An 18,260-nucleotide genomic window follows, 5' to 3' on the forward strand; every position below is an offset into this window, starting at 1 on the left:
ACAAATACCAGAGAAGACCTGTGGGGAAAAAAAGGAAGAGAGAATTTGGCCATCAGAGTAAATTCACCAACATATTCAGATGGCTAGACATCAGCAAATAATCACAAGCCATACTAAGAAACAGGAAGAGGTGGCCTAAAGAAATAAACCAAATGACCTGATAATCACACAACTCTCCTAAATCAATTCAAAGAATTTAAAGAAAATATGACTAAAGAAATAAAGGATATTAACAAGATACTGCATGAGTATAAAGAACAATTTGAAAGTCTGCAAAGAAAAGTAACAGACCTGATGGGAATGAAGGACATGATGGATGAGATTAAAAATACATTAGTGATACATATAAGCAGATTTTAATTGCTCTAAGACAGAATTAGGGATTTGAAAATCACAATATCTGAATTGGAAAAGTCAGGAAAACAGAAAGACAAGAGAATGGAAAAAATAAATCCAGGACTCTGCAAATTGAATGAAAATGGCAAATGTTTATACACACTATCAGTGCTCCAGAAGGAGAAGAGACTAGAAATGGGAGAGAAAGAATATTTGAGGAAATAATGATTGAAAACTTCCCTACCCTTATGAAAGACATAAATATCAATATCCAAGAAGGACAATGCACCCCAAACAGATTAAATCCAAAGAGACATAAGCTGAGACCCACTATTCAGAATGACAAATATCAGAAATAGAGGATTCTGAAAGCATCAAGAGAAAAGCAAAGCAACACATACAAGGGATACTTGATAAGATTAACTGCTGCATCCTCATCAGAAACCATGGAGGAGAGAAGAATTCTATATCTGGCAAAACTGTACTTCAAAAATGAGGGTGAGTTCAATGTTTTCACAGACAAATAAAAATTGATGAAATATGTTACCAAAAGACCAGAATTATAAGAGATACTAGAGGCAGTGCTGCAGCCTGCAAGGAAAAAACAAGGATGAGATTTGGAGAAGAGTAAAGAAATGAAGATTACTAAGAAGGGTAAATTAAAGGGTAAAAAGATAGACAATAGAATGATATGATGAGAGAAATGAAGGACAAAATAGATGAAGTAAGTAATGTCTTTATATTAATGACATTAAATATTAATGACTTAAACTCCCCAATCCAAAGACTTAGACTGATAGAATGAATAAAAAGTATGAGCCATTGATATGTTTTCTACAAAAGACCAACTTCAGATATAAGGTCACAACCAGGATAAATGTAATAAGTTGGAAAAAGATCATGCAAATAGTAACCAAAACAGACTGGAGTAGTGATATTAGTATTGGACAAACAGATTTCAAGTCAAAACTGATAAAAAAGGATGAAGAGGAAACGGACTTTGGCCCAGTGGTTAGGGCGTCCGTCTACCATATGGGAGGTCCGCGGTTCAAACCCCGGGCCTCCTTGACCCGTGTGGAGCTGGCCATGTGCAGTGCTGATGCGCGCAAGGAGTGCCGTGCCACGCAAGGGTGTCCCCCGCGTGCCCCACGCGCAAGGAGTGCTCCTGTGAGGAATGCCGCCCAGTGTGAAAAGAAAGTGCAGCCTGCCCAGGAAAGGCACGGCCCACGCTTCCCATACCGCTGACGACAACAGAAGCGGATAAAGAAACAAGACGCAGCAAATAGACACCAAGAACAGACAACCAGGGGAGGGGGGGAAATTAAATAAATAAATAAATCCCCCCCCAAAAAAAAAAAGGATGAAGAAGGTCATTATATATTTTAAAAGAAGCAATTCACCTAGAAGAAATAGCTATAATAAATATTTATGCACCTAACCTGAGTGACCAAAGATACATGAGGAACACGCTGGTAAAACTGCAGGGAGGAACAGGTTCCTCTATAATAATAGTTGGAGACTTCAATACACCCCACTCAGTATTGGATAGAACATCAGGACAGAGGATAAAGAAAGAGAACAAGAATAATATGACAAATGAACTAGACCTAACAAACATCTATGAAGCACTGCATCCCCAAACAGCACAGTGTACTTTACTTTTTAAGAGATGAGATCATTTGTTGGGTCACAGGACAAGTCTCAATTAATTTACAAAGTTTGAAGTTGTGCAAAACACTTTCTCTGATAATAACAGAGTGAAACAAAATCAATAATGGATGGAAAAAGGGAAATTCATAATTATATGGAGATTAAACAACACACTTTTAAATAATAAGTTGGTCAAAGAAGAAATTGGAGGAGTATTCAAATATCTTGAGGTGAATGAAATAAGAACACAACATATCAAAAGTTATGGGACACTGCAAAAGCAGTGTTAGATTAAAAAAGAAGAAAGATCTAAAATTGAAGTTCTAACTACACACCTGAAGGAAATTGAAAAAGAACAGTAAACTTAGGCCAAACCAACCCAAAGGAAAAAGTAGTAAAGATCAGAGCAGTAATAAATGAAATCGAGAACAAAAAAAACAATACAGAGAAATAACAAAACCAAAAGTTGGTTTTTTTTAGAAGATCAACAAACTCAACAAATCCTTAGCTGGAATGACAAAGAAATAAGAGAGAAGACACAAATAAATATAATCAGAAATGAGAGAGGGGACATTACTACTGATCCTGCAGAAATAAGAGAGATCATAAGAGGATACTATGAACAACTGTATATGAAAAAACCAGACAATGTTGAGGAGATGGATAATTTCCTAGAAACACACGAATTACCTACACTGACCCTGGAAGAAGTAGAAAAGCACAACATATTATAAGAGATTGAAAGTCATTAAAATCCTCCAAAGGATGAGAAGCCCAGGACCCGATGCCTTCACAGGTGAAATCTACCACTTATTCAAAGATGATCTAATACCAATCTTGCTCAAGCTCTCCCCAAACACTTGAGAAGGGAAGAACACCAGCAGACTCACTCCATGAAACCCACATCACCCTAACAGCAAAACTAGATAAAGATACTAAAAAAAAATTTAAATTCCAGACCATTTTCTCTAATGCATAGAAATGCAAAAATCCTCAACAAAATACTTGCAAACAGAGTCCAAAAAGTACATTGAAAGAATTATGACCCTCAATCAAGTGGGTTTTATCCCAGATGCAGAGGGTGGTTCAACAGCATAAAATCAATTGGTGTAATAAGCCATATTAATAAGTTGAGGAAGAAAAATCACATGATCTTCTTGATTGGTGCAGAAAAGTTATTTCATAAAGTACAGTACCTTTTCCTGATAAAAACACTCCAAAGATAGGAAGGAGGAAACTTTCTCAATATGGTAATGTGTATATATGAAAAACCTGCAGCTACCATTGAATTCAATGGGAAGGACAAAGCTTCCCCACTGAAATCTAGAACAAGACTACGAGGCCTACTGTCACCGCTGTTATTCAATATGTGCTACAAAATAAAACTAAACAATTAAAAAATGGGCAAGTGCCTTGAAAAGATCACCATCTGAAGAAGAAATACAAATGGCAAAGAGACACATGAATAAATGTTCAACATCACTAGCAATTAAGGAAATGCAAATTAAAACTTAAATGAGGTATCAGTTCACACTTATTAGATTGGCTATCATAAAAAGTAAAAAAACTGTAAACGTTGGAGAAGATGTGGAGAGACAGTGATGCTTTTTCACTGTTGGTGTGAATGTAGAATGGTACAGCCCCTGCAGAGGACTGTTTGGCAGTTCCTAAGGAAGAGAATACTTGCCATGTGACCTGACAACATCATTGCCAGCTGTATACCAGAAGAACTGAGGGCAGAGACACAGACATCTGCACACCAGTGTTCACATTGGGATTATTCATGAATGCCAGAAGTAGGAAACAACCCATGTGTCCATCAACTGATGAATGGATAAACAATTGTGGCATGTGCACATGAAGGAATGTTACGCAGCTGTGAGAAGAAATGAAGTGGTGAAGCATATGACAACATGGATGAATGTGGAGGATATGATTTTGAGTAAAGCATGCCAGCCATAAAAGGAAAAATACTGTATGATTATGCTAATATGAACTAAATATATTGTGTAAACTCAAGGAATTAATAATTGGAAAACAGGTCACAAGAAAATAGAATGAAGATAGAGAATGGAAAGCTGAGGGTTAATCTCTGCAGATTTGGTATAAAGGTTATTTGTAGACCTTAGGAAATAAATAGAAACAGTGAGAGCACATCTTAGTGTTTGTAACTAGCAGAGCTATTCTATGGCTTTGACAGTGGTTGAAAAGGGTAAGTCCAAGGTCATGTACATTACAAGAAGGAAAGCTAAAAACTGTAATCTGGGACTGTGTAAGATAGTAAAACCTCATGTAAAACACAAATATGGGTGATACTGCTTATATAAAACTGTTTTTACAAAATATAAATAAAAATAACCTAGAACAAATGAAAAAGAATAGGAGCTACATATGGCAGGGGAAGCATAGAGAAACTGAGAGATGCTGAGATTCTTTGTTTTCTTTTTATTATTATTATTACTATTATTAGAATAATGAAACTGCTCTAAAAAGGATTGAAGTGATGAATGCACAACTATGTGTTTCTACCAAGTACCACTGATGAAAACTTTGGCTTGATTTATGCTTTAGTAATATGTATCAATAAAATTGATTTGTTAAAAAAACAACAATGAGATATCATTTCACACCTATTAGAATGGATACTATTAAAAAGTCAGAAATCTCTGAGTGTTGGAGAGGATGTGGAGAGACAGGAACCTTATTCACTGTTGGTGGAGTGTAGAATGGTACTACAATTGTGGGGGACTGCCTGTCAGTTCCTAAGGAAGTTGAACATAGACTTGCCTTGTGACCTGGCAATACCATTACTAGCTATGTACCCAGAGGAACTGAGAGCAGTGTCACAGAGACATCCACCTGCTGATGTTTTTAGTGACTTTATTCATGATTGCCAAAAGTTGGAAACAATCTAAGTGTCAATCAACTGATGAATGGACAAACTGTGGTATATATACACAACGGAATATTTTACAGCAGCAAGAAAAAATGAAGTCATGAAGCATATGACAACATGGATGAGCCTATAAGACATTACATTTTTTTAAAGATTTTTAAAATTTATTTCTCTCCTCCCCCCCAGTTGTCTGTTCTCTGTGTATAAGATATTACTTTGAGTGAAGCAAGCCAGACACAAAAGGACAAATAGTGTATGATTGTGCTTTAAGAACTAAATATAAGGTCCTCAAGATTCATCTATGTTATCGCATGTGTTCGTACTGTGTTCCTTCTTACAGATGAGTGATATTCCTTTGTATGCATATTCAAGAATTTGTTTATCCATTCATCTGTTGATGGGTATTTGGGTTGATTCCAGCTTTTGGTGATAGTGAGCAATGCTGCTATGTACATTGGTGTGCATTTACCTGTTCGTGTCCTTGCTTTCAATTCTTCTGGGTATATACCCACTGTGGAATTGCTGGATCATAGTCCAGATCTATAGTTAGTTTTTCAAGCAACTGCCAAACTGTCCTCCACAATCACTGCACCATTCTACATTCCCGCCAGCAGTGCCCCAGGTTTCCCATTCTTCCCCACCTACTTACCACTGGTAGTCTCCTGCTTTTTAATAGCTTCCAGTCTAACGGGTGTAAGATGATATCTCATTGCAGTTTTGATTTGCATTTTCCTAATAGCTAGTGATGTTAAGCATCTTTTCATGTGCTTTTCAGCCATTTCTATTTCTTCTTTGGAGAAGTGTCTATACAAATCACTTGCCCATTTATTAAATGGGTTGTCTTTTTATTTTCAAGGTGTAGGATTTCTTTACATATGCTTGATATTAGACTCCTTTCAGATATATGGTTACCAAATATTTTCTCCCATTGGGGAGGCTGCCTGTGTTGATTGAAGCAAGTCAGGTATTGAAGGACCTCACTGATAAGAAATAAGCAAGTTGAGCAACTCACAGAGCTAGAGTTTGTAAGATAGGTTTACCAGAAATAGAAAGGGAGAAGGTTGTTAGCCAATGCCCATAAGGGTAAAACCTATAAGATGGAAATGTGTACTTGTGCAGTGAAGGGATGTGACAGGTGTGGAGTGATACTAATGGGTTGGATGGTGCAGGTTTGATGGGGGTAGGGTAGGGTGAGTGTGTTGAATGGTCCATGGAACTGGGGAGAGGGTTGGGGGAGGGAGCAGGTGAACACTGGGGATCTGTGGGTACCTAGTTGAAACTACCATGCTGGGAAAGCTCTTTTGGTGATATGGCAAGGAAGGGTTACTGGTTTGGGGTCCTCAATGGGGAGGCATTTGTGCCAGGGTGCACCTGGGGCAGGCTTCTAGGGAGTGTATGAGTGATCATTTTGCCATAGTGTTTTGTATCAGTGGGTGGAAACTCACATAAAGAGCAGGAAGGAATTGGACTCCCATCCTGGGGTGGCCCATTATGTTCTCAAATAGAGGGACAGGAGTCTCTCAAGAGCACGGGCAATATCTAATAGGGAAAGACAGACAGTGTGTCAAGCCCTCAGTGTTGCTGCAAACAACTATGAATCTTGTCCTTCAAGGAGTGAAGCCTCGTGGTTGCTGTGTGCCACAGGGGAGGGGGAGGCAGGAATAGAATAGATGAAACAGGCGATATTTTGGGGGCAATAGAAGTTTTCTAAATGATCTTGCAGTGATGGATACAGGCTATGCTAAACTTCATCAAAATTTATAAAAGTGTACACTCAAAAATGTAAACCATAACGTAAACTATTGACCATGGTTAGTAGCTATGTACATCAGTTGTAAGAAATGTATCATCCACATATAAAAAGGTTATTTATATGGGAAGGGGGAAAATGGTCAGGACGTTGGGTAAATGGGATCCCCTGTATTTTTTGTGTGACTTTACTGGGACCTGACAAAATGAAGAAAAGCAAGACACCATGGGAACAAATGGATGAAAATGTCAGTGTACATATAGGACAACAGATCTCACAGTGATGAAAGGCAAAATGTGTCAAAAAATTTTTTCTTAAGTATTTTTTATTTTATAAATCCCCAAATTCACTATGTTTTTAATTTTAAAACATTTTCTGAATTTTATTATGTTTAAAACTATCATTATTATTTCATTTTCTTATTAATTGTATTTGGCTACTTTATTGGGTTCATTTTGGAGAAGTTTTGGATCACAGAAGGGTTACAACTGTGGCAGGGGAGGATCAGTGGGGCAGGGTGTCAGTGATGGGGATACATGGGAGGAGGTTCACTGGACATAAATATAAGGCATATAAATGTGTTCAAAGGTTCATGGGGCATGGCCATAGTGGATGGAGATTCACACAATAACCAAACGAATATCAAATGCCCATCCTGGGGATCTCTGCCACATTCTCCACTGGAGCCCCAAATACAGGGGCAATGACTAGTGGAGGAGAATGGTCCATTGATGGGCCATTGATACTGATGACTATGATTATGAACCTTTGCTCTTGAAATTGAAACTTGGCATAATATTGCAGGATGCCCAAGAGTTACCTACTGGAAGCCTCCCTGTTGCTCAAATGAGGCCTCTTCTAAGACAAAACTCAGCATATAAATGCAATAAATTCCCCCAAGGAAAATGACTCCCAGGGATGAGACTCCCTGGCACCAAGGGATTGCTACCAAGTACCAACAATGCAACTGGAGAAAATAAAGGCCTTGACCAAATGGGGGAAAAGGTGGAGACAAATGAGTTTACATGGTTCAGAGACTTCAAAGTAAGTTGGGAGGGAATTCCAGAGGTAACCTTTATGCACATCTCAGCATGATCACATAGACTGTCAAAGTAGATACTATCCCAAATAGTGGGGCTCCTGAGGGCTCTGGAGACATCCAGACACTACAGTCAGGGCAGATAGCTCAGGAGTTTGGTCCCTTGCCAGTGGGCCCTACTTTGGGATTTATGCTCTCCAGTGTGACAGAGTCAGACTCCCTTGTGGTTTCCCTACACATGGCTCCTCTGTCCTTCTGTTTGAACTTATAATTTGTACTGAAGTTGGTAGGTATACCTCTAAGAGACATAAATCTCTGGGCTGTCCTTGTGCCAGCCTAGCCCTGAGTCTTAAAGGAGTTGTGACACCTCCTCTCCAGTTCATTGGACTGACCCAGGACAAGTAACAAGGAGGAGATGAAGGAGAACCAATATGCCAAGGAATCAAGAGTGCCTACAACTGCTAGCAAGAGAGTTCCATGCACTGGCTGTATGGGATTGAAGCATCCCCCTCAAATAAAGGTGGAGTGGGCATCACCATCCCAGAATCCTCAGGATTGGGGAATGTACTATGGACTACAGTACACTTACTAGTATTCTACTCTAGACCTTTTGTAATTCTAGCAATGGAGGAAATAGTGATGTGCAGGCAGTGGCCACTGGAGGTTCTGAGGGTAGGGAGAGGGAGAAAGAGGTATAATATGAGGGCATCTTCAAGACTTGGGAATCAGCCTGAATGACATTACAGCAACAGACACAGGTCAATATATATACTGCCATAAGTTACAGAATTGAGTGCGAGAAAGTGTAAACTGCAATTCAAACTATAAACCATAATGAGTGGCAATGCTACAAAATGTGTTTCCAATGCAATGAATGTACCCCGCTAATCAAAGATGTTGCTAATGTGAGAAAATGTGGGAGGTGTGGGGAGCAGGGCATATGAGAATCCCCTATATATTCTCTGTAACATTTATGTAGTCTAAGTATCTTTTAAAAAGTAAAAAAAAAAAGAAAAAAGAAAAGACACATACACAAAAGAACTGGATAAATTTTGTAAAATCTTGGAGTTAACAATTAGAATATAGGTCACCAGAAAATAGAAAGAGGGTAGAGGAAATAAAAGTTAAGGATTAAACTGTGCAGAATTGGTATAAAGGTTGTAAATCTTTAGAAGTGAATAGAAATTGTGAAAGCACATCGTAGGGTTTGTAAGTAGCAGAGCTATTATATAGGTATCACACTGGTTGAAAGGATAAGTCCAAGGTCATGTATATTACTAGAAGGAAAGCTAAAAAATGTAACATGGGATTGTACAACATAGTGAAACCTTATGTGAAATATGAAAATGGGGGATATTGCATATTTTAAACTAACACAATATAAATACAAATAATTAGAGAGACGTAAACAGAATAGCAGCTACGTGTGTTCAGGGAAGCATAGAGATTGGGAGGTGTTTTTTGTTTGTTTATTTTTTGGGTTATTATCGGAGTAATGAAAATGCTCCTTAATGATTGAAGTGATAAATGGACAACTATGTGATTACCCTGACTACCACTGATAATAAACTTTGAATGGATATATGCTTCATTATTACCAATAAAATTGATTTGTTAAAGAAAACTAATCTTAACCAATCATTTAATCAAAAGACATCTCAGCTGAATTGTAGAAAATCAAAAGGTATCACACCCAGAGGAATAGATTAGTTTACAAACACAATCTTGCCCTTTTGGGGATTGATAAATAAACTTAAACAGCCACATGCTGACTTTAGCAGTTTGATATGGTTATGAATTCCAAAAATAGATATTGGATTATGTTTGTAGTCTGGTCTGAACAAGGGCATGATTAAGTTATGATTAGAGATTTTATTGGGCCATGTCATTAGGGCACTGGGTCCCCACTGCCTGGTGGGGGGGGGGGGCTCACAGATAAAAGGCATGGCAAAGGACAGAGTTGAGGGTTTCTGAAGTTGGAGTGTTGATGTTGGAGTTTGATGCCGAAGCCTTAAGCTGGAGCCCTGGGAATAAGCTCACAGAGGAAACAGAAGCAAGCCCCAGGAAGAGAGGAACCCTGAGCCCAGGAAGAAGCAAGACCCTGGAAGGGAGGAACCCAGGAAGCCTGAATCTCCACAGCTGTCAGCGGCCATCTTGCTCCAACATGTGAAAATAGACTGGTGAGGGATGTAGCTTATGCTTTATGGCCTAGTATCTGTAAGCTCCTACCCCAAATAAACACCCTGTATAGAAACCAAGCAATTTCTGGTATTTTGCATCAGCACCACCTTGGCTGAAAACTCACTGACTTAAGAATTTCTTTCCCATAACTATCAAGGTCATTATAATATGGTGAATGAGACTGTTCATGAATTCCAGGGAAGAAGAGGTTAAACAGCTGTTTTAGTATCTAGCTGTGCGGGCAAGTCAGCGACATCCTCGGGGGCCATTTCTCAGCCTTGCCTCCCCCCCTCACCTTGGTGTGCAGAGGCTTCATGTCTCCATTCTAGATCCCTGGGAGGCGTAGGTCTAATGGGACAGCCTGAGCACACCTTGTGACCCAAACACGGAACAGAGGCCCCAGCTGCTTCTCAGGGTGGGAACTGCACAGAGGTTGTGTGGTACCTGCTTCGTCCTCAGGGGAAGTCCCGCTCCCCACTGGACGTCCTGCCTCTCCAAAGCAAAGCTGTGTGTGGGGAGCTGCCGTCCCACAGCCTGACCTGAGTCGTGGACCTCCTCGGGGAACCGGCAAGGAGGGCGTCTCTTCCCGGGCCCTTTGGGTGCTCTGTGCTGAAGAAGTCATAAAGCGGTCAGTGCTGGAAAAAAATAAGAGTCAGTGTTAAACCAGGCAATGCTGGGCAGTTACTTGGGTGCAGATTTAGCTTAATGAGTCAGTATCAAAGCCGACGCACTCACAGCCATCCAGGCTGACTGAGCCAAACCATTTCAGAGATCACTGAGCAAAGACTGCTGAGGACTGGACAGTGAGAGGAAAAGGCTGACCACAAAGGTGCAAATCTGTGAGTACTGAAAGGTTTCTTTTCTCAAGTCAAATAGCTCTCCTAACAGAACTTAACAAACACCAATCACAGGGAGTTCTCATCAAGAGGGCATTTGCTCTAGAGAAGTGCATATATTCTATTTTTTTTCCATGCTCTTTCATGGGCCATTACATTTATTTTGAGCATTCCTTTTTACGTTTTATCAAAATTATTTTCATGCTTTAAATCTAAATCATGAAAACACTTCATGGAGCATCTATCTTAAAGGACGGCATCTATTCTTTTGAGAATTATCTTCTAAATATTTTAATGACATTCAGATTTTTGAAGATTGAAATTTATCAATTAACTATTAGCAATTCCTTAATTTATCTTGTTAGGCTATTGCTCTTAATTGCTCTTATTAGGATTTTTCTTTCTGGTAATAATGAACTTGCAAAACTTTGGCACTCTTTATAAAATTTAAATATTTTCAGCAATTCTCCTCAGTCTTTCCAGGATTGTGCCATTATCTGTGTTTCATGAAATTTTATTTTTCGTAAAATTTAAAGTAATACATCCCTGATCAATTTTTATATGGACTTTTCTATTGTATCGAATACTGAATCTTCCTATTTCTCATACTGGGGACAAGAATTTTCACATCCAGGACTTAGAAAGAACTTCTTGACCTGAAGACATAATAGTAATAAAACGAAATCAACAGTTTGCCAAGCTTAGTTCAAAGCCCTCTCTAAGCATCAACTTGGTTTATCCTTCAAAACCTGCATGAGGTTAACGGGGGAGGGGTGGTGTGGGCGAGAGGGGAAGGTCTGTGGGAGCCGATCCCGTCGCGGTCGCAGCCCCCGTGGTCGGGGCACTGGGAGACGCCTGGGGCCCAGCTGGAGCCCGGGACCCACGGAGCCCGCAGCCAGGCGGTGGGACCAGGCTCAAGCGCCCAGGCCGACTCCAGGGCCCCGCCCACTGCGCCTGGGGCCGGGTGCGGGGGAGCCCGAAGCGAGCCCAGCTGAGCTGAGCCGAGGCGAGCGCAGCCGAGCAGGGTCCTGCCGAATCCAGCTGAGCCGAGCCCAGGGCAGCTGAGCCCAGCCGAGTGGAGACCAGTAGGGCCGAGACCAGTAGGGCAGAGCCCCGCCCAGGAGAGCCTACCCCAGCCCAGCCGAGCAAAGCCGAACCGGGACTCGCCGAGCCGAGGCCATCCGGACCTAGCCGAACCCGTCTGAGCCGAACCCTACTGAGCCCAGCCTAGCCCAGCCCCTGCCCAGCCCAACCGATCCAGCCGAGGCGAGCCTTGTCGAATCCTAGCACCACCGAGTCCAGCGCACTGAGCGCAGCTGAGCCAGGTCCACCGAGCCGAGACCAGCTCAATCGAGCCAGACGAACCCAACCAAGCCCAGCACACCCGAGCCCAGCCGAGTCCAAACGAGCCGTGGCCAACCGAACCCTGCCCAGTGCAGCCGAACTGAGTCCTGCCGCATCCAGCCGAGCATGAGCCCGCCAGCCGAGCCCAGCCGAGCCCAGCCCACTGAGCCCAGCCGAGCACAGCCTGGGTGAGCCCAGCGCCGCCGAGCCGAGACCAGCTCAGTCGAGCCAGACGAGCCCAATGGAGTCCAGCACACACGAGCCCGGCTGAGTCCAAAGGAGCCGTGGCCAGCCGGCCCAGCCCAACTGAGCCAAGTCGAGCCGAGCCCAACCAAGCCAGGTCCAGCTCAGTGGATCCGAGCCCAGCCGAGCCGAACCCTGCCGAGTGCAGCCGAGCTGAGTCCTGCCGAATCCAGCCCAGCCGAGTCCAGTGGAGACGAGCCCAGCGGAGAAGATACCAACAGGGCCAAGACCAATAGGGCAGAGCGCATCAGAGCCAGCCCAGCCCAGCCCAGCCGAGCAGAGCCCATGCCAGCCCAGCCCAGCCCAGCCCAGCCCAGCCCAGCCGAGCAGAGCCCATGCCAGCCCAGCCCAGCCCAGCCCAGCCCAGCCCAGCCCAGCCCAGCCCAGCCCAGCCCGAAGAGCCTGGCCCACCCAAGCCGAGCCGAGCCGAGCCAAGACTCGCCAAGCTGAGGCCAGCCGAGCTGAGCCGAGCTCGACTGAGCCGAACCCAACTGAGCCGAGCCCAGCCCCCCGGGGCGCGCATGCCGAGCTTGGACTTCCTGCCAAAGAAAGGGACCCTGGAAAATTCACAACTAAGAGAAAATTACGAACTACACTCAAGCTACAGACTTTAGAGGAATAAAAGGTCGGTAAAAGAATATCATGAACAATAGTACAACAAACTAGATAACTTAGGTAGAACAGACAACTTCCTACAAGCATACAAAGTACCAAAACGGACTGAAGAATAAATAGAAAGTAAGATCAGAGCTCTAACAAGAGATGGAACAATCATCAAAAATTTCCCCACCCATGCTTCACGGACAACTACGGGACATTGTAGATCCCCCCAGGGCCCACTGGATGGAACGTGGGAGAGTGTGGGCTATGATGTGGACCATTGACTATGGGGTGCAGCGATGCCCAGAGATGTACTTACCAGGTGCAATGGATGTGTCATGATGATGGGAGAGTGTTGCTGTGGGGGGAGTGGGGGGTGGGGGCGGTGGGGGTGAATGGGACTTCATATGTTTTGAATGTAATATTTTTTAAAAAATGAATAGAAAATTAAAAAAAAAAATTTCCCCACCCAGAAGAATCCAGGACCAGATGGCTTCCTTGGTCAATTTTACTAAAAATATACAGAATAACTAACACTAATAGTTTTCAAACTCTTCCAAATATAAAAAGAGGCGAGAAATTTCCTAGCTTGTTGCATGAGGCATCAATGTTCTGATATTGAAGATTCCGCAGGACCCTACAGGCCAGGAGTTACTTGAACTCGTCTGAAAACTCCTGAACCTGCCGCACAGCACCCCCCGCAGCTCGTCTGCAGGGTCGTGAGCGGGAGGAGCAGGAGTCTCCCAGGAACTCAGCAGGGTCCGCACAGGAAGATCAAGCACTGAGCAGCACCTTGGGCTCCTCAGCTCGGCCCACCAGCGGCTGGGGGTACAGGGGCAGAGCTGGCCAAGTCGGGGGTCGCGGGGCTGCCAGGGCTGGGGGCGCTCGGCCCTGCTGCCCAGGATGCTCTGCCGCCCCCCGGGACCACGAGGCAGGACCTGCAGAGGAGCCCAGCGGCGCAGGCGCAGTAGAGCAAGGTGCCGGAGCCGCCGGTGGACTGCGAGAGAGGGGCCTCCTGCGGGACCCGGGTTACTGGAGACCCTGGTGCCCGTGAAAGAGAAGTCGAGGAGTGAGCTGAACCCCAAGGTGAGCCTCCCGGGGAGCGGCGCAGACAGGTGCAGGTGAGCTCCACCTGCAGCCTCCGTGCACACCTGGCCGCGCTCCTGCTGGCGCCAGCAGCAGCCACAGGGCGAGCCCTTCCCGGCCTGGCTGGGGCAGCCGCTGTGGGACTAAGCGGACCCACCTTGCCAGGAAAGCACAAAGAAAACTGATGAACCCAGATGAGAAGATGAAGATGATCCAGCTGTCACAGAGCAACTCTGAACTAGGGAGTGGATTCTGCCCCTGTTGTAGGAACAACCCAGAACTTGGTCACTTCTCTAAGAAATCTCTAAATTTCTTTCCGTGAACTCTGCAAAATCAACTGAATGCTATATCTTTGGCACCCTGGACTTGGTCTCCTAATTTTAACTATATAAAAACATTGGTGTACACTTGTTGGCTCAAGAACTAAAATAATGTGGTTATTTTACAGTATTCCTTTGAAAAGAAAAGAAAACTTAAATGGACTTCATTGAAATGTTTTGGACTTTAAACTAGAGTTCACTTTGTGGCCATATGAATAAACATTTTTAGCTGTGGAACTTTTTGTCGGTTTATTTGTTTTCACGTGGCCATCTTATTTCATTTTTTGAGAAAAACTATACTGTTTCTGTGTATTTGGGAAACAAGAAGAGCGAAACATGGTAGTATAATGCGAACCTACACATTTCAAAATCTTGAATTCTTACAGAACACATCTTAGGATTCCTTCTCTGTGAAACATAATGAAATTCAGCAAGAGGAAACATGAATAAGTTGGGGTTGCACAATTTAAACAAAGTTTGATAGTGGTTACGGGGAAAAGTACAGCAGTAATCTCTCCTGTAATTTTTATTTGTGTCAATGTTATTGTAGCCCTATTGAATTAGTATCATGAACATCTTACTTCTGTTAAGATCTGTTTAAATACAGTTGATTTCTAGCAGGGATATTTTACTGCAAAATATAGTGTTTTAGAAAACTGACAGCTGCCTTTCAAGCAATATTGGAAATGTGTCTTTATTTACAGTCAAACATTAATTCCATACAATTTGGCACCAAAATATTTTTTAGATAGTTAAGTGTGTGTTTAGAAGTTAGAAACTTTAAATACTGTTCTTAGGTTCCATTTGGACTTTTCTTGGATACACAGTAGTAAAAGTTGTACACTCAGAACTTGAGTAGGGCATTATGATTTTGCATGTACTAGAACCAGTTAGTTTTATCTTTGTGGTGGAATTTTTGTTAGTTGAAACTTACCTCATGTATAAGTCAGTTAAGTAAAGTAGTAGGTAATTGAAATGTCAATAGAATCAAGTGAAATATAAAATTTTAAACTCATTCATTTGAGTTTCAAACTTAGCATATTACACTTAGAAAAGGTAACTTACTTTTAAGTACCATCTGCAATAAAAAAGGAAAAACCTGAAGATATATATTTAGACTGGCATAGAATTTTGATTTTAATTAGCCCTGTTTTGATTTTTGACTTATACATGTTTTGCAGACATTTTCACTTACTTTGCAATTGAGACCAGAAACACTTGAAGATCTGGTCCTGCAGAGAACCAGAGAACGTGGGAAACTTACTCCCAGATCACAAATACTTGCCTCTGAGTAAATGTGCTTCCTTGAGACGAGCCATAGAGGGGCCATGTTTTACTCAACCTTTCCACTACAGGATAACAGCAGATTTACTTTGTTTTTAAACCATTTCCCTTTTGTTTATAACTTAGAAATTGTGAGAAGCTGTATTTAATTTTTAAAATGTGGAAAGATAAATCAGATTTAACATAAATGTGTTAGTTCTCTAGGAAGAAAAGTGCAGTCCAAAATAGCAAAAGTGGGACCTGGTAAAACATGTAGTCTTTATTTTTAAAAACACATACTTGGTCTTTTGTCTATGTCTCTTTTATGCCACTACAGTAAATGTGTCCTTGATGTAAATGCAAAACTTTGTCTTGATTAAATTGTAGACATACTACTGAAGCCTTTACAACATAACTCAATAATAAGAAAGTAACTAACCACTACACAAACCTCATGATAATTTCCTGAGGGACACGAGTTTCAACAATATGTCAGACTGAGCCAAGTTGCCTGCCCAAGGACTGCCTCATGAGTTCCAGAGAATGTGATGGAAGGTGTTGCTCATGTGAGCTTGCTGTAGTGCTGGTGTCCCATGCGCAGTCTTTCTTCCTTGTAGAATCACCCAGATTCCTCGTGTAAGGAAAATGGGTGGAAACAGCATGCTGACAGTGAGTGGTCCTCTCTGTAAGCACATCGTGTTCATTTTACCTTCTTTCCCACCCTCTCTCTCCCTTCCCCCTTCCCTCACTACCCCAGCTGCCCTCCATGGCAAAGACATTTAAGCCAGGGAGCCTCCCAGATGACTTTTCCATCCAGATGCCAGTCTTCCTTTGACACCCACAGTGGGCACATGAAGGGTTTCATACTTTGGCAAGAGTAGAGAGTTCATATTCCTCTTTTGAAGCTTCAGAAAGCCCGCAAGATTAGTAGCCAAGCTCTTACAGTTGCCAGAGCTGCTTGCTGGATTCCTAACAGCTCAACTTTCTAGAAGTGCACTTTGAAGGAAGTAGAGTTTCCCCAAATCACAGCTACACCACCCTTGGGCAAATGCAGTTTCTGTTTTCAGCTTCTTAAATCTGAATTTCCAAAGGTTTCTTGCCTCTATAATGTATACACATTCCGGGTAAACACTATCACATATTGCTCTCAAGAGGGTAAAAAGACTGTGAATGCTGACATGACCTGGTATATCTTAAGCTCTATTAACTTGTCAAGTTAACTGCCAGGTGGCTTTCACTGTGTTTAAAAATAGCCTGCATTCCAAACAAAACAAAACTATAAAGCTATTGTGATTACAACAGTGTGGTCATGGTGAAATGATAGACAGGTAGATAATTGAAACAGAATAGAGAGAAAAAAGGTATATCCTGCACATATATATAGTGAACAGTCAACTAATCTATGACAAAAGAACAAAGGCTATTAAAGATGTAAGGACAGTTTCCAAGAAATGGTGCTGGAAAAACCGGACTACCAAATGCAAAAAGAATATGGACATATACTACGTAAATTTCTCTAAAACAAACTCAAAATGCATCATTAATCAAAGAATGCAAAAATATGCAATTTTTTAAAGTAATTATAGGTGGCATTGGGTTCAATGACTTTTTATGCAGAATCCTAAAAGCATTATATATTGAAAGAAAAAATGTTAGGTTGGACTTCATTAAAAAATTTAAAACCTGTATTCTGCAAAAGATACTATTGAGAAAATGAAAAGATAAACTACAGAGTGGGGGGAAGCATATGTAATCCACATGTCTGATAAAGTATTTATATCCAAAATATACAAGGAACGCTTAAAACTCAACAATAAAGAAACAACCCAATTAAAATGGACAAAAGATCTGCACAAACACCTGACCAAAAACAATATACAGATGGCATAGAAGCATATGAAAGGATTTGCATTATCTTTAGGATGTGGGTATTTAGGGAAACACAAAATTTTAAAAGTTAGATGCCACTACACAACTGTTTGCATGGTTAGAAACCCAAAAGCTGACAGCTGCAAGTGCTGGTGAGGATGTGGAGCAAGAGTAATTCCCACTCATTGCTCGTGATAAAGCAGAACAGAGCAGTCATGTTCAAAGAGAGTCTGCCCGTTTTGTAAAAAGCTAACATAGGCTTACCACACAATCCAGCACTAATATGGCTAAGTATTGATACAAATTACTTGAAAATGTACATCCACACAAAAACCTGCACAAATTATAGCAGAGTACTCATAATTGCCAAAAATTGGACATAATCAATGTGCCATTCAATAGGTACACGGATAAAAAATGTGTGATTTGTCCATTGAATGAGTATTTTCCAGTGTTCAAAACAAATTAGTAGGAAGCTAATGTGGCTCAAGCGATTGGGCTCCCATCTACCATATAGGAGGTGCAGGGTTCTATCTCAGAGACTCCTGGTGAAGGGATGCTGGCCTGAGTGGAAAGCTGGCCCACACGGCAGGCTGGCCCACATGGAGTGCTGGCCTGCATGGAGTCCTGGCCTGTACAGTAGTGCTGGCCCAGGCAGAGTGCTGGCCCTTGGGGAGTGCTGGCCTGTGCAGTAGTGCTAACCCATATGGAGTGCTGGTCCACACGGCGTGCTGTCCCAAGCAATAGTGCCGGCCCACATGGAGTGCTGGCCCAAGCAATAGTGCTGGCCCTCCTGGAGTGCTGGCCCACATGGAGTGCTGGCCCACACAGAGTGCTGGCCCAAGCA

At 42.2% G+C, this 18,260-nt stretch overlaps 1 pseudogene; it reads right to left on the minus strand.

Moving 5' to 3' along the window:
• The window catches only part of LOC131273521 (thrombospondin type-1 domain-containing protein 1-like), an 86,932-nt pseudogene that overhangs the window by 43,224 nt on the left and 25,448 nt on the right, over nucleotides 1-18,260 (minus strand).

The sequence above is a fragment of the Dasypus novemcinctus genome, chromosome 15, assembly GCF_030445035.2.
Source record: "Dasypus novemcinctus isolate mDasNov1 chromosome 15, mDasNov1.1.hap2, whole genome shotgun sequence".
NCBI classification, from domain to species: Eukaryota; Metazoa; Chordata; class Mammalia; order Cingulata; family Dasypodidae; genus Dasypus; species Dasypus novemcinctus.